Here is a 13,600-nt window from a genome sequence, read left to right on the forward strand (position 1 = left end):
TATGTTACACTCTCTGTCTGTCTGTCTGTCTCCCTCTCTCTCTCTCTCTCTCTCTCTCTCTCTCTCTCTCGGTACTGCTGTTATTCACAATTATACCGGCTTCTTTTCACTGATTTCTCTTTTTACCGTTTCTCTTCGAAGAATCTGGTCGGCTGCCTATTATTGCCTTCAGCTCTCCGGTTAAAACACCAACTTCATCAATATGTCCTAAAGCCATCTCTTCCTCTCTTATCCACACTTCTCTGACACATTCATCCATGTATATAATGCATTAATGAAGGGACAGTGCTCCTCGTTAGTGTAATTATCGACAAATGAATAAATAAATGTCAGTAAATAATATACAGGTGTGCACCTATATATATATATGTGAAGATAAACACGCGTGTAATTAAGGATATCTTGTTCAATTGGTTTTCATTTCGAAACAAGCTTGTTCCTTTATTCAGAGACCAGAAAACCCAAAATCTCAGACAATACTAGTAGAATGAATTTGATAACGAAACGTAGCTAAAAACTCATCATAATGAATAACTAGATGTATGGATCTAATACGGCAGTACACAAACCCTGATAAACGAGATAAATATGATTCAACTAAAAAGTTGAAAACCATAGACTACGAAAAATCGTCTACTAATTACAGATCAAAAGTATAAAATAATTACTTTAACTATAGATCAAAAGTATAAAGTAATTACTACTAATTACAGATTAAAAGTATAAAATAATTACTACTAATTACAGATCAAAAGTATAAAATAATTACCACTAACTATAGATGAAAAGTATAAAGTAATTACTACTAATTACAGATTAAAAGTATAAAATAATTACTACTAACTGCAAATCAAAAGTATAAAATAAGATTCAAAATTTCAAAGACTAAAAAGGCACGAAAAAAAAAGCAAAAAGGTGTTCGAAAAATCCGACCAGTGAAACTAACACACACATCCCAAGGTAAACATGCCTCACCAAACCCGAGGTTGGAAGCATGATGGCTGGGTAGAACCCGCCCTCAATGCGCACCACAAGAAGACTTATGACCGTCACTATATAATGCTTCCATGATCAAGAGCTCCCAGACGCTCCTGCTCCCAGTAGTGAAGACATAGACGCGGACACAGTGTGATCTTTTTTCCTCCTTCGATTTATTCCAAACGACCGAGAAAATGCGGATTGGAGATCACATCGGATTAGAGAACACATTACCCCTTCATGTAGAACGATCGAAGTATTCATATATCCGAGGTTTCGAATGGCTATCAGTTTTACCAATATATGATGTCTGGCAGCAATCATATATATATATATATATATATATATATATATATATATATATATATATATATATATATATATATATATATATATATATATCTTTCTTTTTTTCCTTTTAAACTATTTGCCATTTCCCGCGTTAGCGAGGTAGCGTTAAGAACAGAGGACTGGGCCTTTTTTGGAATATCCTCACCTGGCCCCCCTCTGTTCCTTCTTTTGGAAAATTAAAAAAAAAAACGAGAGGGGAGGATTTCCAGCCCCCCGCTCCCTCCCCTTTTAGTCGCCTTCTACGACACGCAGGGAATACGTGGGAAGTATTCTTAATCCCCTATCCCCAGGGATAATATATATATATATATATATATATATATATATATATATATATATATATATATATATATATATATATATATATATATATATACAGAGAGAGAGAGAGAGAGAGAGAGAGAGAGAGAGAGAGAGAGAGAGAGAGAGAGAGAGAGAGAGAGAGAGAGAGAGAGAGAGGCCTGAAAATCCCTCGCAACAATGCCTTTAAATCTGAATAAACTAAATGATGATATCCTTGGCCTTCAATACAAACTCTGATTGAAATTTGTGGATAAAATTCATGGATCAATTTTCTCACTTTATTTCGCAGATTGGAACTATGTTGGTCAGTGGATACAATTTGGAAATATGCCACTGATATTGGAACGATTGGGGTTTGTGGTTTTGTTTTGTCTAGTAGTTCATTAACACTGTTTCCAAATATATATATATATATATATATATATATATATTCCTAAGAGTCCACAGGGAAAAGGAAACACGATAAGTTCCCAAGTGCACTTTCGTGTAATAATCACATCACCAGAGGAGACACAAGAGAGAAATATAATAGTCAGTTGATATATATCGAAGAGACGAAGCTAGGACGCCATTTGGTAAACATACGATTGTATATATATATATATATATATATATATATATATATATATATATATATATATATATATATATATATATATAACGACGACATAGGAAACATTTGCAAATCTCATCAGTAATCCCGAATTCTAATCAAACAGAATATGATATTCTGTCTCCAGAAACACGAAACACTGGAATGAGTACATTGTCCTGGTAGTATATTACTCCTGCCACAATGATCAGTACATGAAGGAGCACTAGGTGTACTTTATCTACTCCATGGCGTCTGAAGGAATATTCAACGTTCGTGAACGAAGAATGAGGTAAGAGGGAATGAAAACAAGGAGGGGGTAAAATGGTTTGATTCAAGTGTCCAGAATAAAGTATGTAACACATCGCCATAGAGACTAGTCATTAGGGGGTGAAAAACGATGCCGGGGAATTTTAATGGAATTTTTACGCCCAGTTACATTCCAAAATGAGGTTATTACAACGGCTCTGTTGTTTTCACGAATAGAAAATGGGATGTAAAATGCGTTTTTCTGACCTATTTTTTTTTTTTTTCCTTTTTCTTCCCAGGTGAAGGCTGTCTGGCTGGCAGGAGAAGCTGATGCCGTTAGTCGTAATGTGCTCTTATGGCGAGATGGGAAAAAAACACTTCACGTTCTGTTTTCTGAGGACCAGAGTTATGTGTTGCCTCCCTCTGACTGTGGTAGCGTACCTCATTACTGAGAGAGAGAGAGAGAGAGAGAGAGAGAGAGAGAGAGAGAGAGAGAGAGAGAGAGAGAGAGAGAGAGAGATAATTACTCAAGAAGGGGAGCCAAATCAACACCTGAAGAGAGCGGAGGAAGGAGAAGGAGGAGGGAGGAGGAGGAGGAGGAGGATCTGCCGGAGTTAGACCAGTGAGAGACGTCCTCATCTGCCCTCACCCTCAACCTGCTCACTGAGGGCCAGCCACTCACCTGTCTTGACCTTCTGCTGAATGCTGACCCCAAGGGTGTGACTCACACCTGACCCCCTGATTGTAACCTGATATTCACCCAGAAATGTTTCCTGCTACTGACCCCAGAGTGTATCTTGCTACTGACCCCAGAGTGTATCTTGCTACTGACCCCAGAGTGTGTCCTGCTACTGACCCCAGAGTGTATCTTACTACTGACCCCAGAGTGTGTCCTGCTACTGACCCCAGAGTGTATCTTGCTACTGACCCCAGAGTGGGTCCTGCTACTGACCCCAGAGTGTATCTTGCTACTGATCCCAGAGTGTATCTTGCTACTGACCCCAGAGTGTATCTTGCTACTGACCCCAGAGTGTATCCTGCTACTGATCCCAGAGTGTAACTTACTACTGACCCCAGAGTGTGTCCTGCTACTGACCCCAGAGTGTATCTTACTACTGACCCCAGAGTGTGTCCTGCTACTGATCCCAGAGTGTATCTTACTACTGACCCCAGAGTGTGTCCTGCTACTGACCCCAGAGTACCTCCAACAATATACTTCAGAACGTGGCCTACTACTGACCCAAGACACTTTCCTCTCACTGAACCCCAGAAAGCGTCCACCAGCTGACCCCACAATGAATGTTCCTGGTCGTCACTGAACCTAAACAAAAGTGAACTCGTTCCTGGTCCTTATAGAATCAGGTCACATACCGTACCATCATATCAGCAGGTCGTACCGTCATGCTCAAAGTGTCCCAGAAGTTGGCTTAACGTCTGACCTTTCTCTAATCCTTCAATTCTTATTAGATATAGTTACTGGAACAGATACTATCGTAATCTATGGGACAGTTTTTGATTCTCTGTTCCCCCTCTCATTCACCCGCCCAACATTTCTCTCTTATCTTGGTCTTCCATTTACGCCAGCTACCTTCTAGTCTGGTATCGATCTTTGCTAAGCTATTTACCCATTGCTCTAAAGCCAAAGCCCATAACAAATGAGGGATCTCTCTCTCGTACACAGACCCGTAACATTAATAAGGATGGTAAAGAACGAAAAGAACTGGATCCTAAATAGAAAAAAAAATGTCGAATTACGGTAATTTTTGTGGCTCTTCGTGGTGTTAGCTTTGCTCTCCGTGAGGCATTTACGGACCATCGGGGTCAAGCGCATGAGTTCGAATCCTGGTTGTGGTGGTCGGTTCCCAGTCAACCCAGCTGTTCCTCTGGGTTCGAACCCTGGTTGGAGTGGTCGGTTCCCAGTCAATCCAGCTGTTCCTCTAGGTTCGAATCCTGGTTGGAGTGGTCGGTTCTCAGTCAATCCAGCTGTTCCTCTGGGTTCGAATCCTGCTTGGGATGGTCGGTTCCCAGGCAACCCAGCTGTTCCTCTGGGTTTAATAAGAAAATAAATTCACTTCCTAACAGACATGGAGGAAAGTTTATGCAGATAACGCCATTATTGACCAGCTGGTCGTCACCTGTTATTTGCTTTTCCCATGTGACAGTCCGAAGCTCTCCTGCTGTGAGCGACCCCTCTAGCAAAGTTTGGCTGGGACACCCCCTTCATCAATAATTGCCGCTGGACATTCACTGGACGGCCTCCCTGATGAGGGACCTCCCTGGAATACACACTGAGATACTCCCCTGATGAGCAATCTCCTTGGGACAATCCCTGGAATGCTACCTGAAGGAAATCCTGGAATGCCAATAATGGAGTCATCAAAAGAGCCAGCAGTTTAAGTTCCAGATCTCTGACCTGGGAGAAGGTTTGGAGTCTTGTTCCCTCCAAGATAGAAAGAAGAAAAGGAAGAGGAATGAGGCGATGGAAAGGTAAGAAGAAAAATATGTGCTGAAAATTTTCAATGGTGGCATTCAAGAGGCGGTGGTGAGGGCTGAAAACTTTCATCGAGGGCTTTCCAGAGGCGGAGGTAAACCTGCCACACAAGAACGAAGCAGGAAGTAAGAAGGAAAAAAAAAGAATTAATGGAAGGTACGTAACATGAGGAGAAATTAAGGGCAAAGGTTAATGGAAATGATCTGGGGATGAAAACTGGAGAAGATTGGCTTAAGTGGGGGAGAGAGAGAGGCAGACTTTTTACTGTATTTTTTCTCCCCATCTCCTGTGAACTGTGTTTTATCAGGAAGCACTTAAGGAACAGCTGGCACTTCTGTATCTTCCTACCTCGTCCTTACCTTAACCCCAGCTTCCCTCTTACTATCATATCCTTTCCCTTCGTTGAGCCTCTACATTCTCGTTCTTCATGCTTGCATCTCCTCTCAATCGTTACCTCATTTCTTTTCTTCTTGACCCCTACTCCTTCTCTATCTCTTGCTCCCCTTCTCTCTCTCACTCTCTATTCCTCTTCCCTCTCACTCTCTCTCTCTCTCTCTCTCTCTCTCTCTCTCTCTCTCTCTCTCTCTCTCTCTCTCTCTCACTAGACTCAACTTTGAGGATCATCATATGTTACTTGATTTATTGCTCTCAATTCTTTTTTATTTTCAGCTTTGTAATTCTTCTCTTTCTCCATTTTTTCTATATTTTTTGTTCTTTCCTTATTCTTTCCCCTCCTTTTCTTCTTCTTCCATTAACTTCAGTCTCCCTTCTCATTTTCTCCATCTCCCTATTCATCCATCTGCACGTCCATCCTCTCTCTCTCTCTCTCTCTCTCTCTCTCTCTCTCTCTCTCTCTCTCTCTCTCTCTCTCTCTCGTTTTCTCTCCCCACCACCCCGTCTTCTGGTTGGGGGGTAACTAAATTCGACGCTAATTCGCTTCCATGAGTGTTTATTCGTGTCGTGCCAGGGAAACATATTCCACTCGTTCCAAGAGTATTTATGCCTTTGGATCCACGAGTGCTTAGCCTTGTCGGTCAATGAGCGTACATCTCTGCGTTGCTAGAAGCGTCTGTTCTTGTGGTTGTGAGTGTGTTTATCCCTGGTGCTCATGAAGTATAAGGTGCCTGTGATTCCAGTAGCCTTTGAAGCCTCTGGTTCTAGGAGTATCGATTGATCCCTTCGGTTCCAGAAGTGTTCAGTCTTATGGATCCAGGAGTGTTTATCCATGTCTCGCCAGAACTGTTTACCCTGCGCTTCCAGGAGTGCTTATCCCTGTGTCTACTGCAATGTTTACCCCGTGTTTCCATGCGTGTTTATCCCTGTGTCTACTGCAATGTTTACCCCGTGTTTCCATGCGTGTTTATTCCTGTGTCTACCGAAATGTTTATCCCGTTTCCCTGAGTGTTTATTCCTTCTGTCTCCGAAACTATTTACTCCGCTTCTCCAGGTGTGTTTAACCCTGTGTTTCCAGAACTGTGTTTAACCCTGTGTTTCCAGAACTGTGTTTGCCCTGTGTTTCCAGGTGTGTTTATCCGTGTGTTTACAGAAATGTTCACTCTGTGTTTCCAGGAATGTTTATCGTGTGTATCCGTATCGTTTACACTGTGTTTCCAGGAGTGTTTATCCTTGCAGTTCTAGGACTGTTAATTCTAGTGGTTCTAATGGTTCTTATCCCTCAGGCTCCAAAAGTGCTGTTCACTGTGGTTCCAGGAGTTCTACTAAATGGTGACTAATCAAATATGATAACTTAGGAAGAGAAAAGTAAATGAGAAAATGAAAGCTAACGATACATATATATATGAATCTTCTTTGATAGAGACATGTATAATAAAAAGGGGTATACGTTTTATGTGGAATCAAGAATTCAGTGGTATCAAGAACTTAGAAGATAAGAGGCGAAGACACACAGGGCTACGGGAAGCGCTACTATTAGACAGAGAGGAACGAACCGCCTTCAGAAGATATCAAAAGAAAGGCGATGAAAGTAGAGGAATGACTCGAAGGCGTGAGTAATCAATGAATGAATCACACACGCAAAAGAACAATGCTATCAAGAACACAACGAAGATGAAAACTTTGAAAATAAAGAACTTCAAAGGATGTATGAAAGAAGAGAAGACCAGCCTTGAGCAAAGATGAATACTGAAGAAATGGAAGGTTAGTGAGAAGAATGAATAAGACGTTTAAGGAGAAAATCGAGTCAGGAGGCAGATCAGGGAACAAGGCAATAAATGCAGGAGAATGACGCTCCCGTGAGGCTTGGAACGTGACCCTGTTATTGACGGTGGCTGGTGAGGGAGGGAGGAGTAAGAGGTACAGCGGTGAGGGGTGAGGAGAAGAAGCAGAGAGCGCAACGGGGGAGCAGTGAAGGCCCCTATGAAGGTCGGGGAGGCCTAGAGGGTGGCAGGAGAGGCTCAGGGGAAGGGTAGAGGCACAGGATAAAAGCAACCAGGACCCAGAACGGACAATAGAGTCCACGGGGGTAGCGGAGGGTTCAGAGGAATAGCAAAGGCCTAAGGAAGCAACAGAGGCCTGAGGCCTAAGGCCACAGCGGAGGCCTCGAGGGAAGGGGAGGGGATGGCTTTATGGTGGGAGCAGTATGACCCAAAGGACAGAGAGGACCCGTGAGGCGAAGGCAATGGAGGGAAGGGGGACCTAACGGAGCAACGGGAACCCACCAGATCAGGGGCTGTGGGAGTCATGCATAGCCCAGCGGGTAGAGAGGTGTCCCAGAGGGTAATGATGAGTTACTGGGGAAGCTGGGGAGCCACCTGGATGGAACGGGGGTCTCATCTGGGGGAAGCAGGAGGCCAGGGAGGTAACAACGGAACATGTCGGTCTTTGCACAATTGACGGCAGCCACCCACCGTGACAATCTAGTCACCCTCAACTATTTAGTACCCTGCTCATCACACACTCTTCTCTAATTTATTTAATGACTTACTCTTCATTGTTCATCACGCACTCTTCAACATCCTAGTCATCAAGCGCTCTTCTTCATGCCAGTCATAACATACACTTCAACACTGCAGTCATTACACACTCCTCAATATTCCAACCATCACACACTCCTCAATATTCCAACCATACCACACTCCTCAATATTCCAATCATCACACACTCCTCAATATTCCAATCATAACACACTCCTCAATATCATCGCACCACTCCTCAATATCAATCATACACACTCCTCAATATTCATCATCACACACTGCTCATATTCCCAAACATCACACACTCTCAATATTCCAATTTATCACACACTCCTCAATATTCCATCATCACACACTCCTCAATATTCCAATCATCACACACTCTCATATTCCAATCATCACAACACTCTCAAATCAATCATCACACACTCCTCAATATTCCAGTCATCACACACTCCTCAATATTCCAATCATCACACACTCCTCAATATTCCAGTCATCACACACTACTCAATATTCCAATCATCACACCCTCCTTAATATTCCAATCATCACACACTCCTCAATATTCCAGTCATCACACACTCCTCAATATTCCAATCATAACACACACTCGGCCTACTCGTCAACAGACGAGTCTACCAATGATAAATTCGTCAACATAACAAAGAAACGTAATTTATCTTGCATGATGTACATGCTTTCTTCATAAAGAATACATCTTTGACGTTCATGCTTGAATAATATTACTCGTATACTCATTTTACGGCACGAATAACATTAGTGAGTAATCCAACTGTACCTATTCTTCGGACTTTGTTTCGTATTTGCTAATCTTTTTACCCCCAAATTCTCATTTCGTTTGTGTAGGCGTTCGAAAAGAAATTAAAGCATTCGGATAATGGGCTGCATTCATTTGAATGGTTACGACATAAATGAGTTTGATCAATATGTATAAAACTTTACGTTGATGGCAATGAATAATTGTCGTTCTTCATGTAACAACTTGATATCGTAAGAGGATCTGCTTTGCCTCTGCTTAGAGATCTTTAGCACTTAAAAGGAATCGTAACCTGTTCTTGAACGCTTTTGACCATCGCAAGATCTTGCCTCAAGAGGAGGGGCCGCGTGTGTATCGCAACGGATGGCTCTGCAGGAACCATCCCTGGCTTCTGACGTGGGTTCTAACACCTCCAGTAGAACTGGAGACTATTTCAGGAGACAGTGATGGAGTGAGAGGCTGGTTAGTGCCTCGTCGACCCAAGCTCTCGAGTGTGGTGCTCGAGGCCCCCTTGTGAGTCTTCTGCAGCACAGCTTTTGATCCAGGAGCAGCCACGCTCATCCCATGCGGCAGGCCGCATGCGATGACGCAATGCGGCCTGCTGCAATCTCCACCTCACCTCTGGTCGCGGCTGCGTTTATCTCATGTGGCGTGCCACGAGGGGAGAGAGAGAGAGAGAGAGAGAGAGAGAGAGAGAGAGAGAGAGAGAGAGAGAGAGAGAGAGAGAGAGAGAGAGAGAGAGAGAGAGACGACATCACTTCCACAGCTCTGAGAGGCGGCCGCACTCATCTCCTGCGGTGGGGGCCGCAGGGCAAGCGGCACATCACCACCACCGCAGCTCTGGTAGCGGCAACACTCACCTGGCGGGCCACATGAGAGGCGCACAGCACCACAGGCACACGACAGGTCCAGGCAAAAGCCCAGAGGCCTGTGATGTTACCCTGACCTTTATGAAACATTTCCAGCCGAAACCTCTGGTATCAATAGCTTTTAATATGTATACCAGCTCCGGCGAACATGGACACACTCTTTGTTGAAAATAGAATAAAACTTTGTTACAAGCCTCTGTTAATTAGCAGGAGTCGAGGGGGATAGGTGGGGAGGAGGGGAAGGTGCAGTTATAAATATTTGAGTGTACTGGGATACCGGCTCTAGCCGACCGTAAACTTAATATATTTTCGTTGTGGTGCGCAGGATTTTACGTTATGGAGCTAACCCCAGAATACCTCAGGAGTAAACTCAGATGGACGTGTATGGTGTGTGCGTCTATGGATGGCCGTGGGTGTTGTGCACAAGAAATTTAAGGTAATAGAAGAAGGCGGAAATAGAAAAAAAAAAGAAAGTCTTGTTCGCATAATAAAGGAACACAGGCTTGAGCCGGAGCGAGGGTTGACTGTGCTTGGAAATTTCTGAAGATGGCTGGAGGTGGTGGGAGGGTGAGGTGAGGTGGATGAGAAATAGCGGCGGGGGAAGGAAAGTCATCCACGTTTGTTTAGATCACGACAAAAAAAAGAATCTAGAGGGAGTATGTAGAAGGAGTATTACTTGCGAGAGGGATGAGGGGGGGGAAGTACTGGAGTGAAAGATAAGCTGATGTCATTAATTTGGGATGTTGGGACAGAGTTCTGTTGATGAGAAAAGCTGGTTAAGCCGCTGAATGACAAAAAGAAAAAAAATTAAGGCAAAACATCACGGAATTCTGAGAACTCTGATCACGAAGGCGGCGTTCAAATGACGAAAAAAAAGAGGCTATATAGATGGAGGACCAGATAGAGGAGGACCTTGCATGAGTGCTTCTCGTGACTGATTAACTCTCTATACTAACCCTATGTCCACGCCATCCTCCAGTAGTATGAGGCTGAGACGATATCCATCCCCTTCCTGCACCACCTCTCTCGCTTACACCTCACTCTCTTGGGTCCTCAGCCACTTCCTTCACTTCTCTCGCGCTAAGTTCTGGCACTCCTAAGGTCCCGCACCCTCTCCCTCACGCACAGCTCCGCTTCACCTCGGGTCCTGTAAACCTCTTACGCTAAGTTCCACACCCCTCAGGTCACGCACCACCTCCCACGCTCACTCCAACTCCCTCAGGTCTTGCACCAAGTCCCACGCTCAGCTCCACAGCCCTGAGGCCACGCACTGCGTAATCTTAAGCTCAGCTCCACACACCTCAGGGCAAGTCATCCAGCTATTCCCGGACCCTACTTCCTCCCACACTTAAGTCCACAATGTGCCATTATGACTTACACCTGAGCTACGAAAAGTTTTGAAAAATAATTGACAAGACCTTGTACATGTAAAACTCTTTCCCTTCCAGAGATGGAATGTCATAATGACTAGAATAATCACCTATTTCTTTGCTAGAACAGAAAGAAAAATGGAAAAAATATACCTGTGGGAATACGTAGGACGGAAATTAATACCATGAGCTAATGAATTACCTCATTATTAAGTAATAATCATGAAATGATATCACGATGATAAAGTGATAATCATGTGATGATATCATGATGATAAAGTGATAATCATGTGATGATATCATGATGATAAAGTAATAATCATGTGATGATATCATGATGATAAAGTGATAATTATGTGATGATATCACGATGATAAAGTGATAATCATGTGATGATATCACGATGATAAAGTAATAATCATGTGATGATATCACGATGATAAAGTAATAATCATGTGATGATATCATGATGATAAAGTAATAATCATGTGATGATATCATGATGATAAAGTGATAATTATGTGATGATATCACGATGATAAAGTAATAATCATGTGATGATATCACGATGATAAAGTAATAATCATGTGATGATATCATGATGATAAAGTGATAATTATGTGATGATATCACGATGATAAAGTGATAATCATGTGATGATATCACGATGATAAAGTGATAATTATGTGATGATATCACGATGATAAAGTAATAATCATGTGATGATATCACGATGATAAAGTGATAATTATGTGATGATATCACAACGATAAAGTAATAATCATGTGATGATACCAAGATGATAAAGTGATAATCATGTGATGATATCACGATGATAAAGTGATAATCATGTGATGATATCACGATGATAAAGTAATAATCATGTGATGATATCATGATGATAAAGTAATAATCATGTGATGATATCATGATGATAAAGTAATAATCATGTGATGATATCACGATGATAAAGTGATAATCATGTGATGATACCAAGATGATAAAGTAATAATCATGTGATGATATCACGATGATAAAGTGATAATTATGTGATGATATCACAACGATAAAGTAATAATCATGTGATGATATCACGATGATAAAGTGATAATTATGTGATGATATCACAACGATAAAGTAATAATCATGTGATGATATCACGATGATAAAGTGATAATTATGTGATGATATCACGATGATAAAGTAATAATCATGTGATGATATCACGATGATAAAGTGATAATCATGTGATGATATCACGATGATAAAGTGATAATCATGTGATGATATCACGATGATAAAGTGATAATCATGTGATGATATCACGATGATAAAGTAATAATCATGTGATGATATCACGATGATAAAGTGATAATCATGTGATGATATCACGTTGATAATGATATCAACAAAGGAAGAACAACGAAAGAAATCCAAAGGAAAGTCGTCAAAGGGATTTCTGTCCCATTCCTTGGCGGGATGGGTAACCATTTATGAGATGCCGTGTAGGCAATGAACGTAATCTGAGGAGCACTAGTGTGTCCCGCACCATTACACAGGAGGCTGTAGCACTCGGCTGAAGATCTCCGTTCTACGTAGACGGGGGGAGAGAGAGAGAGAGAGAGAGAGAGAGAGAGAGAGAGAGAGAGAGAGAGAGAGAGAGACTCAGGGTCCAGGCGAGATATTCTGCCCCGAACACTACCACGAAAGACGCAGCTTTGTTAAAAGCAGAATAAGTAAAAGGAGAGCAAAAAGGCTCTCTCTCTCTCTCTCTCTCTCTCTCTCTCTCTCTCTCTCTCTCTCTCTCTCTCTCTCTCTCCTTGTCCCCAACTCCCTTCCGCAATTGATCGGACGGAACGAGGTAGGAAAAAATATACCTTGCAGAACCAATATATATATGTCTGAAGGAAGTCCTAACAGGGACATCAGAAATAAGAGAGTGAGGGAGTATGTCATGCATCCCATCACCAAAGACACACATCCCTTCACTTTTCGAACATCAAGGCAAACATAATGGAGACAAGTATCCTATTTGCAACACCTGTTATCTATTGAGGTTGAATGACCTACTTGCCGTTACCCTACACCATTCGGCTATTTCACCAACATCCTCTTGTAATGTGATCCTATCTTATTCAGTCAGTCGCCGATCTTTTGTGTCGACAATCTGTAGATTTAGACACTATTCAGCCAGACACAAACGTCATAAATAGAGATGACGAAAAGTATAGGTGCCAAGACGGATCCCTGGGGGACCTCACTGGTCACCGGTAACCACAATGATGATTCGCCATGTGTTACGTCTCTTTCCATTCTATCACGCAACCAGGCTTCTGTCCAATTCCCTACGCCACCATTGAGCGATCCCAAGGATCCCTGGAGTCTGTGCATCAATCTATCGTGGGGGAAGTCTGTCTCCTTCTTCTTGGGAAGTCCAGAGATATAATATTGCTTTAGTCTTCTCGTGAGTCATGAACAACTTATGGTAAAAATTTCAAGGAAGTTTGAAAGGCATGATCTGTGCCTTCTGAACCCACGCTGTGTTTTATTGACCAGACTGTGTGACACAAGGTAAACTACAATTTTTTTGTCTTGAACAATCGACTAAAGAAGTTTACATGATACTGATGTGAAGGTAAAGGGGTGGTAATGGCCAGGCATTTCACGGCCTCCCATTTTG

Source organism: Panulirus ornatus, chromosome 63 (assembly GCF_036320965.1).
Source record: "Panulirus ornatus isolate Po-2019 chromosome 63, ASM3632096v1, whole genome shotgun sequence".
In the NCBI taxonomy this organism is placed as follows: domain Eukaryota; kingdom Metazoa; phylum Arthropoda; class Malacostraca; order Decapoda; family Palinuridae; genus Panulirus; species Panulirus ornatus.